The following is a 25998-nucleotide window of genomic DNA, read 5'->3' on the forward strand; positions in this document are numbered from 1 at the left end:
CGTGGTTATCCTGTAATTCTGCTCAAAACTGTATTTTCGAGGGGCCTGATCCTGCCTGTCCCATTGATGCTCAGGAGAGCTTTGCCCGGGGCTCGCTGGGTTGCAGGAACAGGGCCACTGGTGTAGCTGTGGGCTGATATTATGGATCTAGCTGCTAATATTTGCATCTCTTTTTATTCGTTTTCCCTCCCTCGTTCCTTCCTTAAAAGCCATGTGCCCCCAGCCCCCCTGGAGAAGAAGAGGTTGGCTTTTTCCTGCTAATGCTGTAGACTTCAGGGGTTGGTTGTTATCTTTGGTTATCTAGCTGTATGAGTGGTGTCAATTCTTCATAAAGCTAGATAACCGAAAGTAAAAATAACCCCATTACACGCCTGAGGAGGATGTGGAGAAGAAAGGAAATTCATCAAAAGGAAGAGGAGGAAGAGAAAAAATGAAATGGAAAAAAAGGAAGAGAAAGGAAATGAGAGGCGGAAAAAAAAAAAAAAACTGGGGAAAAAAGACAACTTTTTGAGACTGGAATTAAAACCCGAGGTAGGATTTTTTTTTTTTTTTTTTCAAAAAAAAAAAAGAACCTATTTGCCTCCTATGATTTTAAGAAACAGTTTACTGATTCTGTGCATGTGAAGAAAACGTCTGTCTTGAGAAAGACAAGGATGTTGCCGCTCTCTCCTCGGCTGTTAACTGTAATTGAATTAACAAAGTAAAACTTCCAATCAGATTATGAATTAGTTAAATCCAGGACACAGACTACAGATCAAGGATGAACTTTCATTGCATAACCAGTCGTATAGCATCAGAGAATCCATAAATCAATACAGATTACTGTGTTGGATTATCTATTTAATAAAGCAGCAACAGAGCAATGTTTATTAATGGTTGTTTTGCAAATATGAGCGCTGAATTATTATTTTTTCTTTTTCCCCCTTCCCCTCCCATTCCCTATCTGTTATATGTTTCATTTTCTTCCCTGACAGATATAACTTGATATCAGGATTAGAAAGAAGGATATGGTGATTTGGAAAATGGTTTCTTGCAGTTTTCTTTGTTTTTCTTCCCTAGTACCTCTATTCAAATGCTTTCTTTCTTCTTTTAACCCTTTGTATATTAGCATTTCTTTGAATGGACTCCAGATTCCAAGATCGGGGTTTTTTTAAAAAAATATCTATCTATCTATCTATCTATCTATCTATCTATCTATCTATCTATCTATCTATCTATCTATCTATCTATCTATCTATCTATCTATCTATCTATCTATCTAATTTGTGTATGAAACCACATGAGACTAATTGGGGAACTTGATTTTATATAATTTATCCTTGCTGAAAATCCATGCTGGTCCTTACCCCTTTCACTGGATCATATGTCAATCTCTTCCTTATGGAAACTGAGATTTTTTTTTTTTTTTTTTTACCTGCTCTACCACAGAAGGGAATTTTGGGTCAAAGAGGTGAACTGGGTGCTTCCCGCTTGCTTTTAATGGTCAGACTGGTTGCCTTAGATGCCACCTGCAAAATACAACAACCTATTTGGGAAGGTGTCTTGATGTTGCTTAGAAGAACACAAAGGTTTTGTGATGGATTAAGATAACATATAATCTCAGAATGGTCATTCCAAGGGGGGGGAAAAAAATCATAGTAATAAAGAACAAAATGTGAGTGACAGCACCTGAACTAATTTTGGAAAGGAGAAATTATAGGATTGCAACTTGATGAAAACTGTCTTGTGAGAGATGTAGAGAAAGAGATGACTTTTGACCTGTGCTGGACCCGCTCGTTTTGCTTATGTGCTCATTGGGATCTTTTTTTTTTTTTTTTTTCTTAAAAAAAAAAAAAACAAACCCACAAAACAGAAAGGCATAAAAAACTGTCCCTGGTACCTTGTTCAGGGAAAGGCTGTAGTTCTGGGTGTAATATGAGAGATTTATCCTACTCATATGATGATTTTAAATTAATAAACAAGATACATTTTCCCCCTCACCCATGGCCCTGTAATTCAGAATAATTTAGTGCTTGTGTTGACACCCTGTAATGATCTGCTTGGGGAAAGCTTGAGGAAAACCTCCTTTCTGTCTTCCCTTTGAGGTTCATCTAGGTGCTGCTATTGTTCCTGGCGCTGTTCCTGCAGCCCACGCCGGCGGTGGCAGGGGCGTAGGGAACTTTTTACAAGCTCTTGTTTTATTCCCCAGCCTCGATGCTGCTCCTCCCTTGGGTGAGAGCAAAGTGCCGCTCTCCTGGCCTGGTGGCTTGTCCCCAGTTGGAAGGGGACATTACAGAGGACAGGGCGATAGGGGACCGGCTCCAGAGAGCATCCGAGCCTTGGTCCGTGGAAGGGGAGAGAGCGTCCTCCATGGATGCTCGTACCCCGAGCAACTTATAGGATGGAGTTGGACACCCTTGGCTTTGGTGGCAGCGGGATGTCACCGCACAGAGCTCTCCTCCTTCACCCCTCCGAGGCAAACCGAGCCGGGAGGAGAACAGTTGCCGGCCGAGCTGGTGCCCACCAGGACTGGGATGTGCCTGCGGGCGGACACCGGCACTTGAGCGGTGGCCCGTAAGCCCTCGGTGGCTCGCCCAGGGACGAGCGCGCAGGGGACGAGGGACTTTTATTCCTGGGCGAGCGCTGGTGAGCTGCCACGTGCCACCCACCATTGGCCGGTGTCTTCGTTCAAGGGGGAGAAAAAAAAAAGCCCCTTTTGGCCAATCAGGGGCTGGAAGCGCTGCGGTGCGATCATCTTTTGGTGTTCCGCGGTGGCCAATCGTGGTCCGTGCGGGGCCAAGGCGGCCCCGCCATAGGCTGATGTTTGATGGTGTCACTTGCTGGGGGATAACAAAGGCACCAGCAGGAACGGGGAGGGGGGGGGGGGGGGATGCGAACTGGGGCGAGGGCGAAAAAACTCGGCGGGGAATTGCGCAACGTAGGGAGCCCGTGCGTGGCGGGGCAGGAGGTGCCCATGCTGGTTGGCGATGGAGGGGATGGGTTAAAAACCCCACCGTGCCCAGCCCGGAGCTCGTGCGCCTCATTCTCTGCTGCAAAAAGGGCCTTTTGAAATGGTCGTGAACCCCGCCTTCACCTCGAGGACACGGCTAAAGCATCCCGAGGTCTTCGCCGTTCCCTCTGTGCTCCCAGTCTGGCAGGGAGAACGGGAACCAGTTGCACCCCACTCGCTGCCCTTCGGTGGGGGCAGATTGTCGGGTGGATCCCGTGGGGGTCGCGGGGCCGTAAGTTTTGCCTCAGCCCCCCCGGAGTCCAGGGGCGCTGTCAGAGCCGCTCGCTCTCCGGGCGGGTGGAGATTCTCTTTTTAATTTGGATTTTTGTTGTGGTGGGTGACCGCTCCCAGCAGCGGGACTGGTTGTGTGGCTGAGAGCTTGGTTCTCTTGAAGGCCTTTGGGAACATGAACTGGAATAGTCTTGCAAACAGCTGATTTTATATTTTTTTTTTTTTTCCCCCTTTTCTCTCCAATTTGTTGCTGGAGTACACCAGTAATAAGAAAGCCCAGTGTGTTGGCATGACGTTGATCCAAATTGCAGCTTACATGTGGCCGTTTAAGCTTGCTTGGACACTATGATTTGACTGGTTAACACTCAGCACTGTCTACTCTGTTCTCCCTTATGGCTACATAACTGCTGGAGACGTTAATAGGAGATATGCTTGCATGTTCTGGATTGAGAGATTAGCTCTCCACGTTCTTTTTCATGCTTAGAAACAGTGTGTTTGGAGGAAAAAAAAAAAAAAGGCGCAAACGCAATACTAATTTTTCTGTTGTTCCGTGAGTCACTGAGAAGAACTAGCCTATACAAATATAATATTTGAAAATTATTAATTTAATTCAATATATCGCTTCCATCCAGGAAAGAGCTAGCAACTGAGTTGCCTTTAGCTCCTGTCTTTAATGCTTATGCCAGGGATGCAGAAATGCTGCAGATCAGTTTTGCTGTTGAGGCCAAAGCCCCTTTGCACCACTCTCATCGTGTGAGCGATGCGCTGCGGCCGGCACAGCAGGTCGGGGACTGGCAAACATGCAGAAATACCCGTGTTGCTCAATGCTGCTAGTGGATATTAACTTTTTTTTTGTGAAGGATAAAACATTTGTAATTTTTACAAATAACATTAGCAAATTCTCAGCCCCAAACTGTGAAAAATAGCTTAAAAATATTTTTAAAAAATCAGGATTTGTTTGTGTTTGAGGAAAGCAGACATTTCCAGGCTGAAGGAATTTTCTGCTGGCTTTTTCCAATTTTAAACTGAAAACAAAAGGAGGCCCTGGTGGCTCAAGCCCTTTGAGGTCTCCACGGAGGATGAATTGCCCCTTTTCCTCCCCAGACTCTCGGTCCCGTGGGCCCCGCGCGCTGTGGGGTGGGCAGGTGTGGAAAGGCACTGCAGTGCAACCACAAAGAGGTCCTATAGACAGGAGATATAGATGTATATTTATATATATGTGTGGGGATCTATATTTTTTGGAAAACTATAGATATGTTTCCTCCCTCCAAGCTCTCACAGCCGGATTTGCATGGGAGATGGGATGGTTTTTAGAGATGCTCTTGAGGCAGGGGTGGGCAGGCGGCGGTGGCTCGGTTGCAGAAGCTCTGTTGCTTTTGGGGTGCTGGGGGTGTGCGATGCTCAGTCCAGGAACTTCGTATCAGGCTGGGTTTGGGGGTGATGCCAAGAGAAAGCGTAAGGCTTCCTGCCACCAGTACCTACAGGGGTCAAAAATGCTTATTGAAGCCTCCAGTCCCTGGACCGGGGCTGAGAGGGGAGCTCGTCTTTGTGCCGAGAACAGAGTCTTTCCTCTTCAAACAATCAGGGCTTCAAAACCCCTGAGCGTTTTCAAGGGAACGATTTTTATGTCGGGATTATGATAAACCGGCTGAGTGGGCGCGCTAAGCCGCCATAGGAATCAGATCAGGCCCTGCTTTAATTTCAGCAAGTGGCGGGTGTGTGGGAACGGAGGCCGGGGTGATGCTCTGAATTAACCGTCTGAGCCCTGGGCCCCAGGGCCCCCCATTTCGGTGCACGGACCAGAGGAGGGGTGCGGGCAGCTGCCTCTTCGTGCTGACCCCGGTCCCTGTCCCCGCCGTGGCTTTGCAGATGGGCCGGCTGCCAGGGCACTTGGCAAGGTGGTTTGCAAACGCCCTGCGATGGCTTTGGGATGTCCAGTAGCAAGCTCTCTATGGCAGGAGCGAAAAAGGAGAGGGGGTTTCTCAAATCCCCTCCCCTGCTCCTCACCCCGGGGTACAAGCGTGGTGCTGGGCAGCCAGCAAATGGGACCGGACGGCTCTCCTGCACCCAGCCTGGGGAAAAGCGGGTGGCAGTGCCCCAAGGCGGGGGACAGCTGGAAGGAAAATGATGAGCTCCGTGGTCTTCAGGCTCCTCGGAGGCGACGGCTCGCCGGCGGGCAGGTCGCTCAGATGCAGCCGGGGTGATTGGATGTGAAAGCGGAGCCGCGGCTCTCGCCGCCTGCGGTGGCAGCTTCGCCTCTCCCCGTCACCCGCCGCCGCTGCGGGAGGTTTTGCTGGCCCAGGTTCATGTGACAGTGCTGCCAGCGTGGCGGGGGGGGGGGGGGAGGACCCTAAAAATAGTCCTGGGGCTGCATTCTGGCTTACCTTGCGGGATCTGGGGGGACAGAGATAGGAAGGGACATGTGCGTGTGAGTCCTGACGCCTCCCTGCTTGCCGCTTTTCCCCCTGTGGTGCAAAATGAAGTGGGAAAGGGTGCTAGCCGATGGGCTTTGGAGCAGGCAGGATCTGACCATCTGCAAACCTGTGATGGCCATGGTTAGTTTTGCAGAAAAAAAGCTGGGAAATCTTGGTTCAGGAGCCCTGTGCCAGGCGGTGCCATGGACCCCCTGAATCCTGGGGCCAGGATGGGGCCGGGGGGGGGATGTCTTTATGTACTGAAGTCTGCAAGGCTAATGGGGAGGCCTTGGATCAGTGCTCCTGGCTGAATCCATCTCTGGTTATCAGTGGATCAGAGTCTCGTGCTGCCGTATAACTCCAGGATTTATCGTGCTACAGCTGAGACCAGACTTGGACCTGGCATCTGTAACTGTAAAGCTAAGCTGTGTAATCCTCACCCAGCAGTGACGGCCGTGGCCTGAGCTTCAGCTTTAACAGCCCAGGCTAGGTGTAAAAATCATTTTAATTCCACTTTCAGGGCTTTTAGTATTGCCAGAGCAGGGACAAAGCGGGCAATGCCAGGATGCTGGTGCAGGAGGAAGGAGCATCCACACTGGGTGCATCTGCTGGGTTTAACTGCTTGGTCTTGTGCGAGGAATTTTTGCAGGCAGTTAGAGGGCATGAGGTTGAGCTTGTTCTGGGACAGGGAGAAAAGGCAGACTCTTAGAAGGGAAAAAAAAAAATGCAGCTGATTAATAAGTGTTGGGGATGCAAAAGACTGGGTATTCATTGCTGTGGTGGGGTGGCTTGGCCCTGAGCCTTGCGTGTTGCTCCGTGGGGGCTGTTGGCTCATCCTGTGGCCTTGCATTGCTCAGGTAAATGCAGGTAAACCAGGTTTAATTTGACCTTCAGCAGGTTCCTGCCTGCTGGAAGCTCAAAAGTCATCCCTTTAGGGGAAAAAATAAAAGGCTCCTGGATCAGTGCGTGAGTTACGGGGAGGGAAGAGGGGGTCCCTCAGATGCTCGTCACACTTTTGGAGGCACTGGGTGCTCTTTGGAAAGGAGGGAGAGATTTCCCTGAGGAGCCTGCTTTGTTTCATCTGTTCCTCCCCCTCTGGCTTTTAGTAAATTCCTACTATTTTAGGTAAGAGTGAAATATTCAGCTTTTACGGTATTTCATAGGAGTGGATTGTTTTAGGGATTCCTGGGCTGAACCGGGCAGGAATGCATCTGGGCCAAATAACCTTTCTCCGGCATCAGCAGGCACCAGCTGCTTGGGAGAAAAGTGCTTGAAACCCTACAATTATAGGATAATGTATTCTGAGAGAGTTTCTCAGCTTTCTGTCCCTGAGCTGGAGAGTTTATATCTCCTCCCTGGTCCTTGTAAAACGTCCCTAAACTTGGGTGTTCTCGCCATCCGCTCCTCGATGGTGCTGGGAGTAGGGGCATCCCGCAGCGGCGATCTGCAGGGGCTCAGGGCTGAGCAGGAGGAAAAAAAAAAACTACATTTTCTAGCATTTGCTTTGAATTTGCCTCTGTGCCCCCTGTTTTGGGGGAGGAAACTTGTCTTTGAAAAAGGCTGGAAGTGCACTGGCCTCCGCAGCCACATATGGAGTCAATGGAAAAGCCGTGGGGGGAATTAGGAGTGTAACTTTGATTGTTTATGGGAATTAGGCACACAATTCACTCAGGAACTTTGATTAATCCTGCAAGGCTCTGATGATATCCAGAGGACTTTTCTATGTGCTGGGGCTTGGCCGGGAGGTGCAGGGTTTGACCCCTCTGGCTGCGGGGAGGTTTGAGGGCTCGGGATGCTTCGCTGGGCTGGCCATGCACCACAGAGGATGGGTGGCCCTGGGCCACTGACCCACCTCATGATTTTGCAGACAAACCCCATTCTCTGGAGGATTTTCTCCCTTCTTCCCCTTTGTTTTGGCTTTGATCAGCAAAACCCACCCAGCCTCTGTGCTTTTATTTTATTTTTTTTTTTTTTTAATTTTTTTTTCTAATGAAAAGAAAGTTCTGTTTAATCTTAAACCCATCCATCTCTAGGAGCCTCAGCAGGGCTGGGTGGGTTTCTGAAGGGAGAGCTTTGCCACAGAGCTGTGCACCTTCTCGATGCTCCTTGCTTGAGATAACTGCTTGTTTTTGGAGAAGCAGGGAGCAAGAGGAGGCCTTGCCTGTGCTGCCTGGCCCCGCCGCCCATCTCGGCCGAGGTTTTTTCCAGGGCAAGCCAGCGGTGAGGCCGGGGTGAAGGCAAGCTGCCTCCCTCCTCCGGTGCGAGGGATGGCCACGGAGCAGGTTGCCATGGAGAACCGGGATTATTCTGCGCGTGTGTACCGGGGCGGGGGGGAATATCGTAATTTTTTTTTTTTTTTTTTTTTTTTAAACATTTGTGATGGAGCGCGATGCCGCCAGCGGCCGTGCTCACCCGACCTTGGGAGCTGCAACCTCCAAACCCCATCCCCATCCCCTCCTCCCTTACTTCTGCAGCCCCAGCTCCTGCACCAGCTCCTCCATTGGACTCTTATCTCCAATAATCCCCCCGTAAGAGGGCTTTCTGCTTGTTATGACACCCAGTGAAAGCGTGGGAGAAAGATCCTTTCTTCGCCCTTGTCCTCCACGGCCAGCCACTAGCCTGAAAGGGAGGCTTTTTTGTGTCTCTGTGTGCCTGACTAATTGAGCTGAAGGACTTGCGTCTGGAAGGGCTTGAAAGGGACTTTTGTTGCCGCTGCGGAGTTTGTGGAAGGCGAATGAGCCCTGCTTTCTTAGGGGACGTGGGTCCTGGGCAAATTTGACTCTCGAGTGCTCACGCCCCTCCGGTTCTTTGGGAAAATTAGAAAAAAGGGTGGTGGGCTTGGTGGTTTCTTTTCTTGTGGGGTTTTTTTGGAGGGGTATCAGCAGCCCCAGGCGCTGGAAAATTGAGTCTGGCAAAAAAAAAAAAATCTGGCCCTGGAAAGGTTGGTGAGCTGGCTTTAAAAAAGAGCATGGTGAGATGTATTAAAACTGGTTAAAAATAACAGTATCAGGAGCCTGTGCCTCCAAAAATAACAGTATCGAGAGCCTTTGCCTCCTGCTTTTTTACGGACTGATAATCAAAACCCCAATCCTTTCTGTGATCCCAGGGGAAATTGCTTCATGGTCTAAGGGCACTTCCACATCCCGTTGCATCCCGAGAGGTGATAAGCATCGACTATCGTGAGGCAGTTTGAGTCGCCACTGCAAAATTCCTCTTTTCCTCTTGTCCTTGATGGGAGTGGTGAAAAGTCAGGATTCTCCCGGCAAGTACTTTAGCGAGTGTTTGGTGCAGGGTCATCCTGGCACCGGTGAGCATGCAGGAGGGATGCCTTCTGCTACCTAGAATAGCCCCAAACCCAGATCTGTCTTAAAAAAAATCCACAAAAGTCCTCCATGATAGGAAACCCAAGAGATTTGCCACAGCCATTTGGGATTTTAAAGGCTTTTCTCTGCTGGATAGGTTGGTTTGGGGTGGCTGCTGCCCCATGTCCCATCCCGAGGACTCGGTGCTTCCACTTGTCTCTCTCCAGGATATTTTCTTCCTGTCCTTGCTAATTTTTCTTGATCGGATGCTGGATTCATTCAAAGAGCAGCAGTGCCTTCTCCCAGCCCGTTTTTTCCCCACAGCGAGGCTTAGGAAAAGCCCTGCGCAAAACCCAGCGCTGAGCATCCCACCTGGAAATGACCCCCCCCCCCCAGCAAAGAGGGAAAATGGGACTTTTGGGGGGAAAACAGGGCTTTTTGGCAGAAAAGAGCCTGGCATGTGGCAAAGGCTGGGCAGTCGCTTGTGGCTTTTTAAATGGTTGCTGGTAAAAATGGGGAAGAAAGCGGCTGCACGGGGGATTTTGCTCCCCTTGCACACTTCTCTTGGGACGTGCAGGCCCTGGGCCTCGTTGAGAAGCTGCTTGAAATTATTGTCAAGAAATATGTTTCCTTTGCCATTTTTTCTTTTTTTGCCCCCTCTTTTATTTTTTTTTTTTTCCTTCTTTCCAGCCATATTCCAGAGCCCTGTGCACAAGGAATTGCTGTCAAAGCTGCCAGGCTCCATTCCACCCCCTGTGTGGATAAACACTCCCAGCGTGTGTTATTTGGCAGTCGGTTTCTAATGCAAAGTGATTAAAACATTTTGAAAGTTGAATTTTTGATGGGGTGGAGATGTAGAGGCTGAAAATGTCCACAGCACCTCTTTTTCTCCCCCGTGCTCAGAGGCTGCAGCCTGGTGCCTTTGGGATGTAAAAATGCTGGAGCTTTCCAGGGCCAAAGAGGTGCAGCAAGGATGGGGAACAAACAGAGCAAATCGGTTTGAAATAAATGTGATTAATGAAATTTGATGGAGAAGGGAGGTGAAGGAAAAGAGAGGAGAATGAATAGGAGCCCTCTTCGGGGAAAATAAATAAATAAATAAATAAACTAAAAATCAGTTTTGAAAATGGTGCCTAACCCCTTTCCATGTGACCTCGCAAGGGAGGTTTTAAGAAATCAAGCAATTTCTGCAGTGCTCCTTGCTGGCACCGTGCTAAAAACACAAACTTGGTTTTCTTTGCAGCAGCCTGAAGCCCGTCCTGCCGCAGCTCCAGGGATGCCTTTGACACCAGGTATTTGCTAAGTGAATCCTAACTAGTTACCATCCAGAGTAAATGACAATTTACATGCTATTTGTGTGCTCGTAAGGAAGCATTAGAGAAGTTTGCTTTCTCAGCACTGTGATATGATAATGATGTTGCATATTAGTCATTAGCAATAAGTAGCTGTCAGTGCGAGCCTCGCCGGCTGGGCACACACTGGTGCACCCACCAACATCCCTCCAGCCCTTTTTTCTGCACAGGACTTGGCTTTCTCAGCCTCCATTTTTATTTATTTATTTATTTATTTATTTAATATAAAAATTCCAATATTAAAAAAAAAAAAATCACCCCGTTCCAGTTTTGGAATTATGTGTGAACCTGGAAATTGGAGTCGAAAGCGGATTAAGGGAGCAGAGCAAGGCTCACAGATGTCAAGCTGCCAGTGTGCTGGAGGCCAGAAGACAAATAAAAAACCCCAAATTGCTGATAATCCTGGGTTTTTTTTTAATTATTATTTTATTTATTTATTCCCCCCCTCATTTTTTTTTTTAGTAGGGAAGGGCCTGACTCACTTTTTTTTTTTTTTTTTTTTGACCCTCGAGGTTTGCCGGGTGCTGAATATTTTACACACTGCAGAGGCCTTACCAGGCTGGGAGCAGATTAATGAAATAAAAAGGTTTATTTTTTAATAACTGTCCAGTAGTTCTGGGTTCATGCATTTCAGAGCACACCAGACTGCCTGTAAAACAATAATTTTTACGGTGTCTCTAGCCAGACCCCTCCCAATTTGAGAAAATTCTCAAATTTGGGAAATTCTTGCCCTAGCACAGATTATTGCTCCTGCCCCCAACAGCTTCCAGTTTAAATAACAAGAGTTTTTGAGCAGATGGAAAAAAAAAAAATGTGGGTATTGGAAGGAGCTATAGAAAATAACAGAAAAATCAGGAGGTTTTAGCGCAGATGAGGCATAATTCTTAGGCAAACCACAGCAATAATATTAAAATGCATTACTATTGCTGATCAATAACAGCATTGCTATAAAATATTTAGAACTATGCAATGCCTCTATTTCTCTGCTTTGCAGCTCATTGTAATATTCATAATTCCTGCAATCCCTACGTTTGCTGAGTGCGGGGTTATGCCCCCGGGATTTCTCTGTTTCAGTTCCCAGCACCGAGGCCTTTGCGTTTTGGGGGCGGGAATGGGGGGAATTGGGATTTTTCCAGAGGTTTCAGAAGAGCGGGGTGGCGGTCCCACGAGTCGTGCTGATGCCGTGCACGTTTCCGACACGCTGGGAGCATCCCGGGGCGGGACAGGGGGATGCGGATCGGGCCCTGGTGCCCCCTCTGCTCCTCCCCCCCTCCCTGCCCGCAGGATTCCGGGCTCATCCAGCACTGGGCGAAACTGTGTCATTTTTTTTTTTTTTTTTTTTTTTTTCCCCGCAATGCAAAAGCCAAAAAAAAACCCCGAAGCATGGGATTTCAGTGTGGTTCGTGACTTTTTTTTTTTCTAGCAGACGAAGAGACGGTGGCTCAGTGCCCGTCCCGGCGAGCGGGGTGGATGTAAACAGCCGAACCCTCGTGGCTCCATAACCTTTTGCCGATGCATCGCAGGGAGGGTTCCAGCTTCTGCCGAGAGCGGCCTGCTTTTCCTTTATTTTTCTTTATTATTTTTTACTTTTTTTGAATTAATATTTTTCTCTTTTTTCCTTTTTCTTTTTATTTTTTTTATTTTCCTTTTTCTTTCTTTCGCTTTCTTTTTTTTCATTCTTCTTTTCGCTTTCCTTTTCATTTTTTCTGTTTTCCTTTTTTTTTTTTTTCTGTTTTCCTTTTTAATTTTCTTTTTGTTTTTGTTTTCCTTTCTCTTTTTTCCAATTCTGCATTTAAGCCTGCTTTGTCTCCTGCCAGCGCGTTTAACGAAGGGGCAGCCGCTCCCACACCAATTTTTTTTTTTTTTTTTTTTTTTTTGTTGTTGGGATTTTTTTTTTTCTGGTGCTTTGTTCCACCCGACTCCCTCCCCAGGGACCACGGGGCGCCCACTGAGGGGTGCAGGTCGGGGTGCTCAGGGATGGACGGGGAAACACAAAGCCCCAAGGAAGACACGGGGCTCTTGTTATCCTGGTCATGCGCGAAAGAGTTAACCCATTAGAAATTCCGAGCCCTTCTTCCGATAGTTAAACCTGATTTGCATGCATTTGCATAATGAATGTCATTTGCATTCTTGGAGGTTGGCTACTTCTGTGGGAAAAGTCAAAGCGGGATTGCGGGGAGGGCGAAGGGGGGTCGGCGAAGAAAGAAGGGAAGATTTTTTTTCCCCGCACCCCACGCGCATCCCTGCTCCTCGCCATCCTCGCCCAAATGCTCTTTTTTTTCCCCCTTCTTTCCCCCCATTTTTTTCCCCCCCTCGATGCCTTCCTGCCTCTCCCTTCCGCAGGACGCACAAAAGCCAACGGCAGATAGGCCGTGTCGAGGCGAAGCGCATCCTTTCCCTCTCCCCCCCTTCCCCTCCTTTAATTTCTCCCTCTAATTCCATCTTGGCTCCTGTTCCCGGCGCCCTCACGCGCGGGGGGCTGCGGCCCCTCTCCCTCCCCTCCCCGCGGGTGCATGCGTGCTGAAACGGTAGCAGAAAGGGGGAAAAAAAAAAAAAGGTGGGAGCCACCATTTTAGGCAGCTGACGTGTAAAATGGCCGATTCTCTTCCCCCCCTGGTCCTCGCCACGCGGTCGGCTGCATCCCCGCAGCATCCCGGGGACGGGGCCGGGGATGGATCCTGCCCGCAGCACCCCAGGTACCACGGCCTCGCCGCGGCCTTGGGCTCCGTGGGGTGCTCGTCCCGGCCTCGGCCGTGGGGATTTTCCTTTTCCCGCCGGCGATGGTCTTGGCACGGGGCGTCGTGGCCACGAAACACCCCCCCACTCCCCCCAACCCCGGGCCACGCGCAAAGCACCAACCCACACCCAAAAATCAACCTCCTTTTGTTTCATCTTCAGTTTTCACAGCAGGGATGGTACTGAAGGCGAGTGTACAGTCTTTTTTACCAGATTGTTGCTTTTTTTTTTTTTTTTTTTTTTTTTTTAATTATAGTTTAAAATGACCTCCACACCACATGGGGATATTGTGGGTTTTGAGGCTCGGCTGCAGAATTTTTTCCTAGTCTCAATAGATGACATTTATTTTTTTGTGTATTGCAATAGTATTAGGGAAACAGCTGTTTAATTTATTTTTTTCCCCGTTTTTTGGACTATAAAATTTAATTTTTCGGTTGTTGAGACCATTTCATAGCTCTTTAGGAGAGGGTGGGGAAAAATCAACGTGAAACGAGTTTATTCACCCCGTCCTTGTGCGTGATGGGCAGAGGCGTGAGAGGCTTCACCTGGCCCAGATGATTTGTGGGTACAAAGTTATTGCACTAAGGTGAATATGAGAGGGGAAAACTCACTTTATACAACATACAACCTGGTGGGGTGTGAACTGATTAATTTTATTACAGCACTTGAAATATTTTGGGGTGTTTTTATCTGAAGATCCCGTTGTGAGAGGCTTGTGGTTACATGAGGCTGGGTTTGTTGTTCTTTTTAATTTCTCCCCATCCCTCTGTTGCCATGAGACCTAGAAACTGAAAAGCCTAAATACACCAAGCGAGTTTAACCCTGGTGCAATGGGAATTTTGAAAGCAGATTAAAAATAAGCAGAAATTTATCCTTAGAAGGAAAATAAATCACTACTTTTTTTTTTTTTTTTTTTTTTTTTTTTTCCTGGTGGGCTGGTGTCGGAGCCCCAGCCGTGCCTGGCTGGGGTCATCCCCGCGGGGAAACGCTGCTCGGCTCAATCCTGGTCCCTGGTGGGGTCTGAAAGGTGGGAAGGGATGGGGAAGTGTCACCATCAGATCCCTTTTGGTGGCCTTGGCCACTGTCCCCGGGGATGGTGACGCTCCGAACCCGAAGCAGAGCGGGGTCACAGGGTGTCCCCGGCCCGAGCTGCGAAGGGTGCGCACCCCACACTCCCCTCCGCCGGCCAAACTTGCTCATTCAGGAATGGGAAATACTTTCTTAAAGCTTCCAAAAATGCAGTAAGGCTCTTAGCGATTTGGCTAAGCTGCATCTACTTAGTTGATTTCTCACTGCTTTTATTTATAACCTTTGGTCCGTGCTGGGGGGATTTTTATTTTTCATTTTTATCTTTTTTCTCATTCTTACCCTGGGATGAAGCACACTGGAAGTGGGGTTGGAAGGAGAAGACTGGTCTGGGCATCCCTGCTCTGCTCCCACCAGTGCCACTCTTTGCTCTTCATCACTTCATTTCCACAGAATCGGATTGTCTCTCTGATTTCTGTAGTGTTATCCATGATTTATGGGACTAATGGGCAGGAGAAAAGACTCTTTCTCTGGCCCAAGTGCCTTCCTGTGTTAAACAAGCCAAGTAAATTCTGCACTGGGCGTTTAAATCGGTGTGTAGCCTGTGAATAGCCGTGGATGAAAGTAGAGCTTATACAGATGAAAAATATATAAAGTGACTATTAATATAGTGCTAAAATAAAAAATAATTCTGTAAGCGTGCTCCAAAGCAATACGGAGCGGTGGCTGGCAGCACGAGGGGCGCGGCTGCTCGGTTTTGTTATTTTTAGGCGGTGCCGGTGCCGGTGCCGGTGCCGGTGCCGGAGCTCTCCCCCGTGGTTCCTACTGCAGCAACAAGGGGAAAACCCCGCCGAGCGCCGGGGTTGAGGTCACGGGGCTCCTCGGTCGGCCGCCGGTTTCCCTCGACGCGGCTCCCTGACGCTTCCCCTCCTGGCGCGGTTTTGGAAACGCGCAAGGACGCTGCGAGTTTCCCAACTGGCTTCTCTCTTCCTCCTTCCCCTTTTCTGCCAGAAACGTGGCCGTAATCTCCCTGTTCTGGTGTAATCCAGCCAGAGGGGGACAGGGCTGACATTTAACGCGCTCCCATCCTCTTTTCTCTCTCTCCTGTCAGGGAGGAGCGTTCACCCACGTTCACCCCCCCCGTGATGCTCTGCTCATTTTCTGGCTGGCGAATCGCAGGTCTCTGGCCCTGGTGAAAGTTTGCAGGGAATTTCCTGGTAAGTGGATTGATCGATTGATTGATTTTTAAAGGCTTTCCATAAGCTCTTAAACTGGGCACTCTCTAGCACCAGCACACCACCCGGATGGGCTGAGTGTCCCTATAGCAAATACTCGGGGACTGGTGCGAGACCCCAGTGACCATATGATGGGGAAAAAGAAGGGCCAAAAATCTCTGTGATCACCAGAACCTTCCTCACTGTCTACTTGGCCCAAAGTCTCAAACAATTGGGGATTTTTGTTCTATATTTAATTTCTGTTATCTCAGGTTTGTTAGCTTGTAATCCTCAAACCCCGTGAGAGGTATCTTCCCCCCCTGCAGGAATAAAGGGCTCCTTTTGGGGTCCTTTTGAGGGTTTTTTGTCTTTTAGATGGAAAGAGAGTAATAAAGGTGTTTCTGTTGCTTTTGTTTTTAGCTCAGATCAGCTCACTATAACATGAACCCAGGACTGGGGGCTATATGGAAGAAAAAAACAACCTCCAAAAGCCGCGAGAGCCTGGCCATGCAGGAGCTGCCAGCAGGACCTGTCTTGTGGGACCCTCAGCAGAAGCCCCTCACCATGGCTGATCCCACACCCTCCTCTTCCTCCTCCTGCCAGCAGACCCTGGCCTGGAGCACGACGTAGATCGCGATTTGCACCAGCATCCACCCAGGCTGCTCGGGGCTGCAGGCCAGCACGGGGACACCAGCACCTCTTTGGGGACGGATGGGGTGGAGAGGACACCAGGATGTCCCCATCCCGCCGCTGCGCATCGCCCCGTGGGCAGCTCGCTGGTGAGACCAGGGTGGGATGTGGGTACCGCTCCGGCGGGTCGCATCGGGGCGCGGGGATGCCACAACCATCGAGGGATGGGGTTTGCAGGTAGAGCCCGTGCCAGTGGGCAGCTGGCCTGAGGCAGAGGTGATGGGCAGGGGGAGAGGGGCTGGGAAGGGACAGTGCATTTATTAACGAGGCGCAGCTGAAGCGGGTCCTTTGCCAGTGGTCAAGTCTGAATCACAAACTCCGCATTGTTTCCGAGTGGGTTCAGCACATTTCCCTTCTCCCCCTCCCTTCCCCTTTCCTCTCCTCTCGCCCTCGTACAAAGATGTCATTGTGCCGGGGACTTGGTGATGGCAGCGTTGTTATTTGGTCAAAAAAAAAAAAAAAAAAAAAAAAAAAAAAAGAAAAGAAAGAAGTGGGGAGGGGGGGACCCAACAAGGTGAAGAGGTTTAAATCAGCTTAGCCCAAATGCCAATTAAAAACCAAAGAGGATTAGGCTTGTGATCAGCAGAATAGACAGTCATTGTACCCGGACGAGGGGGTTTCCCCCCCCAGGCCCGACGCCGTGGTGCCGCAGGTTTCGCTGCTGATTGTCACCGCTCTCCTCTCGCGGTGGGATGGAGAGGTGCAGGGGCTGCCCTTGACCCCCGGCAGCCGGGCTGCCCGCACCCGCCGGAGCGCTCGCCCGTGGCACGAAGCAGCGAAAGCCCTACGGGTTTCTGGTGCAAAGACCTTTTTCTTGATTTTTTTTTTTTTAAGTGTAAGCAAGGACTCTTGCCTTGGCTTGAGTTCAGCCGAGCAAGGAGAGGTCTTGCTCCCTCTGCCAAGGGGGAAGGTCTCCCCTGAAACTGGCCCTTGGTCTGAGCGTGTCCCTCAGCCGCGAGTTGGTGGAGGGCGCCGGGAGCGAGGTGCTGTCTGTGTGTCCGGGCAGACGTCGTCCCCACCTCGCCAGAGCTGGATGGGCAGCCCTGCTCCGGCACACCCAGGCGCTCGTCCTGGCTCAGAGCTCTCGGCGGCCGCTGGACCAGGCTGTGGGGGCCATCGGCCAGATCTCTGCTCCCGGAGCAACCAGGATCACCTCTGGGCCCAGGGAGACAGCGGAGCGGTGCCGGGAGCATCACACGGGCTGTTCTCCAGCTCAGGGAGACCCAGAGAAGACTTTGCACTTCTCTGCACCATGGCCTGGAGATGACTTCTTGGTGCTTTCTGTCTGGTTTAGTCCTCCTGTGCCATCCGCTTGCTCGCTGCTCGCATGGTTTGAGGTCTAATGTAGCCAGAAACCGTGGTCCTTGTAGCATCCTCACCTGCGGGAAAGGAACCTGGGATGGGTGAGGCGGGTCTGGGTGCTTGCTTGGATGTTTGCCCATGCTCAGACTCCCACAGCTCACCCAGCTCTAAACATCTCTCCCAGTACATCAGTAAACGGGTAAAACCCCAGGAACAGAGAGATGCTCTGTACCGACATGGCTGCTGTTAACAGTGATGAGAGTTTTGGGGAGAAAGTGTAATGACATGCTAATTTTAAGGCTTTTTTGGAAAGCAAAGTTACCAAGCATAGGTGAGAGCCAGGCCCAGCGGCGAGACATTTAAGGGATATAGCAACAAATTGTGATGGAGCTTCAGCACCTCCATGTCTGGGTCTCGGTGGGCTCAGCCTGAGTCCCCCTCCTCTTTTAGCCTGGTGCTTCCTGGCAGTTGAGGGTGCAAAGGGACCCCCTGCACGTCTGTCCTGCCTCTTCCTGGGGTGTCTGCGGGATGAACCCTCTCTGTTAAGGGGGACCATGGCCTGGCTGAGGTGTCCCTGGCCCTTGGTGGATCCCGCTGTCCTGCTTTGCATGGGAACGCAGGGATGGCAGCGATGGAGCCTGGTCCGGCCCCAACCAGCACTGGGTAAAAGCTCGTGGGAGAAGCTGAGCTGAGACGTTGCCACCATCAGCTCTAGCTGCAAAATGCCCCCGGCCTCGAGCCACAGAGAGGAAAAAGGAGCAAAATGGTCCTTTTCCCTGAAGAGCAGAAGATGGAGAAAACATCCCACCTCCACCCAAGGAGCTGTTTCTCCCCACTCCTGGGCACTGGTAACACGGCTGAGAGACCCCAGGCACGGTGCGATGGACGGCCCCGGTGCCCAGGCAGCGGTTTGGGGCAGAAAGCAGGGATGCTGCGGAACGAAGGAGATGTGCTTCAGGGGACAGGGAAAAGGTGAAGGCGATGCCACAGGCTGGGAGGTGCAATGCCACCACCGTCCCCACGCCCAGGGGATGCCCGCCAGCACCCAGCAACCACGCCGGCTGTGGGAGCGCGGGGGAGAGGGCAGGATCCGTCCCCTTTTGTCGCCGCCGTGTAATTTATGATATGAGAGAGGGCCATTGTCTGGACCCATCCTGTATTTTTCCGAGGGCTTTGCCTCTCTTCCCAGACCCCCGCTGTGCTCCTGCTACTGTACCGTTGCTATGGGACGTGCTCCCCGCGCCGCGGCTATGCGGGGCAGTGCCGGGGAGGGCTGCCCGCCGCGGCCGGACCCATCTGGAGCCCCGAGCCCCGCTGCCGGCAGCCCAGCCGCTCGGTGGCCCCGCTGACGTGCCGAGGGCCTGGGAATGGGGCTTTCGGCCCTTCCAAGTTCACGGCCACCGGTGGCATTCAGCTGCCGGAGTGGGGGGGCAGCGGGATCTGGGGCGTTTGGCTCCATTCTCCCTTCCCTTTCAGCGCCGGCAGTGTCCTCGGCGCATACAGATCCCCCGTCCCTTTCTCCTCCTGACAAGTGCGCACATAAATAAATTACCCCACCGGGCGAGTGTGGAACAATCTGTCCCCTAAATTCTATTCATCGCCAGACAGGACCCATTATTCCCCCGATTAAAGCCGCTGGAGTAGCTTGCAAGGGTTACAGTTACTCTGTCAAACTGTAAATAAGACACTAAAAATAAAGGGCGCTGGCGAGAGAAGGGGGAAAGGGAAGCCAGACTAATGCCTGCTGCTAGGGAAACCGAATGAATCCCTAATGACGCCTGTGTACAAACTGCAAATAATGAAGGAAAAGTGACAAACAGACCTCGGCCGGGCTGCGGCGAGGTCCTCGCTCGACAGCGGTGACGGGGACCTGCTCGCCCCTTCCTCCGGAGAGAATCAACGGGGACCCCCTTCCCGCACCCCTCCGAGCAGGGCATTTAAGCCCCCGTCCTTAACTTGTAGAAAGGTTTAGGTGTGGTGGGTGTGTTTCTTTTTTAGGGACAGAAATCCCCTCTGCTTGAGCCTGCATCCCTTTTTGAGGTTGCACGGGGAAAACGTCCATCACTTGTGGCCTCAGGGCAGCGAGCAAAGAAGCAGCCCCCAAAACTTTAGTTTGTGTTCTGCTGCCAGGAGCAGCGCGTGGAGCTCTGCTGTAGGACAGGGCTAGAACCAGGCGGGGGTTTAAGTCTGTCTGTCTGCCCAGGGCCTGTCCCTCGGGCAGCAGGGGGTTGCGGCCCCGGCTCCTTCCCACTCGCAGCAGGTTGTCAGAGACCTGGAGCTCAGACCCGGGTCTGCTCCTCGCTGCTGCCTGTGCCCATGACAGAGTGCGGGGAAGATCTCCAGCCCTAGAAAGCCTCTTTGGATAAAATCCAATTCCTTTCTTGCTGCTCTCCTACCAGCCAGCAAAGATGGGGATGTTCACCTCGCAGCGGATCCTTCTTTTCCTCTGATACCTCAGAGCTGAAGAGGCGAGGCGAAAAATTCTCTGTGATAGGCTCATCTTGGGTTTTTCTCAGTTCCAGAGGGACCGAGCTGTGCACGTTTTATTTCAGGTCCAGCTCGAACTATTCCCATCACCTGCAAGGGGCTAAATCCTGGAATGCTCCCTGTGTTGCTCAGGGAAATATAATTGTGATTCATGTTATGCAAGCATGCAAAAGATGCAGCAAAGAGAGCTCCGAACTGTCCCTCTCCAGGTGGATGCTCGCTCTCAAAAGGAGAACCCCAAGCAGAGAAAATCTCGGCGGGGCCAGGCAGTACTGGGGACACAGCAGATGTGTCACTGGGCTGGAAACTGAGCTGTCATCCCCCCAGGTCTGTGCGGATGCCACGCTGCACGTCCATCCTCCCGCACAGCCCAGCAGCGCTGGAGTGTTTCTGGGACCTGAATCTGCAAAAAAAGCACCAAGGAAGGGCAGAGCCGAGAGCAGGGGAGCAGCGAGATGCCGACCCCTGCCCCGCGGTGAGGATGCTGCTGAGCATGGCACTCACCCGCTCTCCCACCAGCAGCAAAATCGCAAGGGTCCTTCTACAGGCAGAGGGGTTTCGAGAGATGTGGTCCAGCTTGGTGCTTTCACAAAGCTCAGGCATCTTAAAAGGGATTTTTCAGGCCAGCCGAACCAGTGTGGAGCCCAGTTGCATTTCCCAGTCAGGTCAAACCTCGGCTTAGCAGATTTCTTCCCTTTCCGTCTTAGGAAAAAATACCCTTTTCACCCCCAGTTTCTGGCTGCGAAGCCTCATGACTCCACAGCAGCATTCCTGGGACGTTCCCGACGTGGATTGGTATGTGCAGAATTTCAAACAGCGGCACATAACTCCACGTCTCCCGTGGGCTCCCCCAGCTGCACTCAGTTATTTGGGAGAAACTCCAGGACAGAGCAGCAAGGTTTATTATCGCTACTAGTGGTAGTGATGTCTGTGTAGCACCCGTAGACCCAGGTGGGTGGGTGTAGGTGGTGATGAAGGAAGAGGTGTGCTCCTGTCTCTCCCCTCCAAAATTTACCAGTTTAGTTGGGAAAAGAGAGCGATTTGGAAAAAGTCTCACAACCAGCCAGGGTTGAGCAAGTCAAACCCAAACCTGGGTTGTCCTGGTGCTCCCCAGCCATGGAAATGGGCAGCTCTGCGTGAAACCTGCTCCCTGGAGGTTGCCTTTAGAAGAGTGGTTGGCTTAGAGAGCCTAATCTCATCCTGGGAGAGGGTTTTGCTCCCTTGCCAGGGATGGCTTTGCTTGAGGATCAGGCCCTGGGAGCAGCTCCAGTGCCAGGGATGCACCCGGGAGGGTTCAGCTCCCCTTGAGATTGCATCGAGAATGGCAAGACTTAATGAAAATTAACTTACTTGCCTTTCCCTGCCTGAATCTCTTGGGTCACATTTTCCAAGGTTTCTCTCGACCTGTAAAAATATGGTTATTGCTATTTTTTTAAAATGAAAGCTATGATTCCCCTCCATGTTAATCACCTGGCTCCAGAAACTGGAGATTTAACGTGGTGTTTTATGAGACTGGCAGTTGCTGGCCCTTGAGCAAAGCATGTCCTGAACCTGGTTTACCCTACAGCCACCTAGAGAGATGAGGAAAATCAGACAGTCCTTGATATTAAATATCTCTGTACCACTTCTGAGAAGATCCCGTGCCTACCTGTCAGTCTTTCTTTTCCTCAAAATACCTGAATGTATTTTTTTTTTCCTATCTATGGACGTAATCTAGATGAGCCCATAAAGCAAGAGCTGGCAGCTCACGCTTCTCTTGGTTGGGCATTCAGAGATTGCTCAGCAGGGTCCTAAGGGCTACTTAAGGGCTTGTGGAGGCCGTGTTTCACTAAAACCCCTGCCAGTCCCCTTCCCTTTACAAGGATTAGGATGAGGCAAATACCTTCACTTTGGTTTAATTCTAAATACCTGATTTTGAAGGTGTTTGCTGGCACAGCATGCACACAATGCACACACGCTTGCAATAATAGCCAGGTAGCTTGCATGGCTAAATCACTCTGGATTTTTTTTTTTTTTTTTTTTTTCATTATAACCTCCTTTTAAAGCACGTTTAAATGCTTCCCCGCAGGCTCATGCAAGGGCTGTTAAGGGCTTCATTTGAATAAATAAGTGCACAGGTACAGGAGGAACATCACCATAACCCCCTGGAACCCCAAGCATCAACGATGGCATCAGAGAACTGGCAAGGGGGAGAAGGGGCTCGATGTTATATATTCCATAAAGTAGAGTAATTAAGTATTACTAGTTTTGATGACTTCAAACAGAGTGACTCCAGGAAATAAGCCCCTTCTTTATAATTAGTGGGATTTCCTCTGCATCAAACGGAGAGATTGATTCTTTAATCTGCTCACATGCTTTTGATTTGGTCTTTCAGCTGCTTGTACCAACTGCTTCTACTCCCTGCTCTTGCCGATAAAACCTTGCAAAGGAGATTTTAGGAAGGCATGACCTGAGTTGAGGTCTAGGATTTTCTTTGTGTGTGGCTGTTTTGTGTATTCTTAATTTGCCAGAGATGATGATCATGATGATAGCAATAGTAAAAACAACAGACATAGATTTTTAACACCCGTGTATGTTTAGGTCAAATAATTGGGCTTTGGGGGGGATTTTTGTTATTGTTTTCTCTTCCCAACACACTTATTAGCTCTCACGCACGCTCTTTAAGACCTGCAAAGATCTTTTTGGCTACCTGTCTGCAATAACCCTGAGCTGTCCCAAGTGGAGCTTACGGCCAAATGTACTTACTCTTGTAGGAGAGCACAGACATAACGCTGGGGTCTGGCCAGGCTTTCGAGGGCTCAGTTAAAATAAGGACTTGATTTCTGAAGGACTTGGGATGTGCAGAGGAAAGACACCCTTTTTCTAGAGTATTTCAAGTGTTTGGTTCTGATTTAGGACTAAACCCAGGAACTTTGGAAGCTCTGGCTGAAATAGAATCCCTCCAGATGTTGGTTCTTTCCAAGTGAAGGGTTCAGGAGGGAGCAGGAACTTGCCTCCCCCTGCAAGTGCAAGAAGCCGATCGTGAGCAACCAGCTCCTTCCCGGGCATCTCCGTGGGGTCGGTGGCACCGTGTCAGTCGTATGGGAAATTCAGTCTGGGGTCTGTGCTGGTTCCAGGCACGGACTGAACCCACCTCGTGCTACCCCCACCTCCAAAATTGCTCAGATCTTGAATCGTCCCAGCAAACAGCCCCCAGGCTGGATTTCTTTCCGGTATGTGAGGTTCTTCTGGGACTGCTGAGGAGGGAAAAAATGGGGGAAATTTGGGACTACGCTGTTTTCCATCTACCTTTTGGTCTTGTTGGAAAGGTGCAACATGGGGAAGAGAGAGGCTTGGGGTGTTGCACCTCGACTGCGTCCCTTTGAGCGAAAATCAGAGGGTGGTGGCTCTGCAGGGGGGGTGTTTTGGTAGCTGCAGAGCTGGGACTGGCGTCCCAACCACAACCCCTCTTTTCCGAGGCCGGCGTCGCTCTCAGTGCATCTCACACACAAATAGGGTGGTGGTGGTGGGGGGGAACAAGCACAGGGCTGTCCCCACCGCGATTTGGTGGTCACAAACCTGCAGGGAGGAGCTGTGGGAAGAGGGGGGGGGGTCGTACCTGAGCTCACCTGGAGCCAGGATCAGGCTGGGGGGAGAGCTGGTTTAGTATGCCCCTCGCAAGCCTCCCCTCGTCTGGAGCAGTGTTGAACACAGATCGTATAATTAGAGACCCGGTTGAATACGTAACTGTACAATTATGCAAATAGTGATCAAAATCACTGTTTTCAGCAGAAATGCCTGAAGATCAAGACAGAAGCTTCATGCAACCTTAATTTAATCTGGTCCTGCAGGAGTGGGGAGGTCTGATGGATGACCCAACCTTGCGCCTGCCTGTGTTTAGCAAGGCTGGGGTGGGAGGCGGGGGAGAGGAGCGCCGGAGCATGCTAAGCGAGGGCTCCGCGCAGCCGGCGAGAGGGAAAAATGGCACCGGGATCCTGTTAGCGTGTTGGCAGACGGGGGGGGAAAAAATAGCAGACGTGGAAGTGCTGATGTTTACAGTGATTTTCTCTCTCTTTTGATTTCAGGTGAATAACACGAGGCTGGAAGGAAAAAAAAAAAAAAAAAAAAAAATAGGAAGGAAAGAAAGGAAGAAAGTCCCCAAACCCAGGAAATCTGTGTTAATTGCTTATGAATGTCTCTGTCTAAAAAAATTATTGAATTGATGTTGTCGTGGGTTTTTTTGACAGCCTGTCTGTTACATTTTTTTAAAATATTCATGTACCGAAATCTAATTACTAGGCAAATTTAATGATAATGAAATGAAGGCACTTTAGCAGAAAGCACAGGGCCTTGTTAATGTTTTCTCAGCCTCTGTCTTGTTCATATTTTTAAAATATTTTTTTTTTTACAACTGCCTTTCTTGCATAAAAAAAAAAAAAAAAGGATTGCTGAAAATAAAACTTGAATTGCTGAAAATGTTTGTGGTGGCTCTGTTTATAATGATGGGGAATTTGCAAGGTGATTAAAGGTGTTTTGCAAAAATCAAATGAGACTAACCTAATCAGATAAGGCAGATGAAATATTATTATTAGAGAGGTAACATTAAGAGCGTGCCTGGGGGCTTTAACGCAGATGAAGACCTTGGTGTGCTGGCTGAGGTGTGTGTGCAGAGGCAACACCACCCTTGACATCCTCTGGACCTCTCCAGCCTCTCTTTGCAGGGCACAGGTCTTGGCTGAGCCCTCCTTAAACCAGGCCTGGCTGGACAGAGCACACATGTGATGGATGGAGCACACATGTGATGGCTGGAGTGTGGTTGTGATTCATGGAGAATGCACATGATGGATGGAGCATGGATGTGATGGAGCATGGATGGGATGGTTGGAGTGTGGTTATAATTCATGGAGAATGCATGTGATGATGGGAACACACGTGGTGGTTGGAGCAGACATGTGATGGTTGGAGCATGGGTGTGATGGATGGAGCACACATGTGGTGGAGCATGGATGTGGTGGATGGAGCACACGTGGTGGATGGAGCATGGATGTGATGGATGGAGCACACATGTGATGGAGCATGCATGTGATGGATGAAGCACGCATGTGATGGAGCATGCATGTGATGGATGAAGCACACATGTGATGGAGCATGCATGTGATGGATGGAGCACACATGTGATGGAGCATGCATGTGATGGATGAAGCACACATGTGATGGCTGGAGTGTGGTTGTGATTCATGGAGGATGAATGTGATGGAGCATGCATGTGATGGTTGGAGCATGGATGTGATGGATGGAGCATGCAGTGATGGATGGAGCACACATGTGATGGATGGAGCACACATGTGATGGAGCATGGATGTGATGGATGGAGCACACATGTGATGGTTGGAGCATGGATGTGATGGATGGAGCACATGTGATGGAGCATGGATGTGATGGATGGAGCACACATGTGATGGAGCATGCATGTGATGGATGGAGCACACGTGATGGTTGGAGCATGGATGTGATGGATGGAGCACACATGTGATGGATGGAGCATGCATGTGATGGATGGAGCACACGTGATGGAGCATGGATGTGATGGTTGGAGCATGGATGTGATGGATGGAGCACACATGTGATGGTTGGAGCACACATGTGATGGTTGGAGCACAGGTGTGATGGAGCATGGATGTGATGGATGGAGCACACATGTGATGGTTGGAGCACACATGTGATGGTTGGACCACAGGTGTGATGGATGGAGTGTGGTTGTGGTTCACGGAGAATGCACACAGTGGTCAGATCACGCACCAAGCTCCCACCACCCCAGCTCCACCTGCCCTAGGTGCCTCCTGCACCCCAGCTGGACGGGCAGCAAGGGGAGTGTTATCACCTGGGTGGTGGAAACAGGCTGTGATCCAATCCCTGGGCCTGAGGAGGTGACACCTGAGAGCCATGAGCGAACAGGGCAGGGCCAGCCTGGGCTCCTGGGGCCGTTACCCTATTTAAAGGAGGGCACAGAAGAGCTTTGCTTTCTTTCTACCTTCATCTCAGCTGCTGCCCTTGCTGTGGTGGGCATCCATTCCAGCGCTGGTCCTCCTGCCTCTCAGGTTGGTCTCTGTTACTTTTAGGTTTCTTAAGGGTCTGGCAATTTTATTGAGGATGAGAACAGTTTTACTGAGGCAGTTGGTGACCCTGCTTGTATTTGTAGGGTCTGTTCTTCTGGAAGACCTTCACGAAATTGTTTTTGTAGTGGCTGCAGTGCCCAGGTGAAGGTGATGTAGGGGG

General features: G+C 50.3%; 1 long non-coding RNA gene across 1 annotated transcript; it reads left to right on the top strand.

The window, feature by feature from the left end:
• Positions 1 to 281: 281 nt before the first annotated feature.
• LOC116962380 lies at positions 282 to 24164 on the top strand. Its single transcript, XR_006164646.1, has 5 exons — positions 282 to 531; positions 10180 to 10228; positions 15162 to 15267; positions 15685 to 16043; positions 23808 to 24164. It is a non-coding gene; the product is annotated as an uncharacterized LOC116962380 (long non-coding RNA).
• Positions 24165 to 25998: the final 1834 nt, after the last annotated feature.

Source organism: Tyto alba, unplaced genomic scaffold (assembly GCF_018691265.1).
Source record: "Tyto alba isolate M040663 unplaced genomic scaffold, T.alba_DEE_v4.0 Super-Scaffold_8, whole genome shotgun sequence".
Classification (NCBI taxonomy): Eukaryota; Metazoa; Chordata; class Aves; order Strigiformes; family Tytonidae; genus Tyto; species Tyto alba.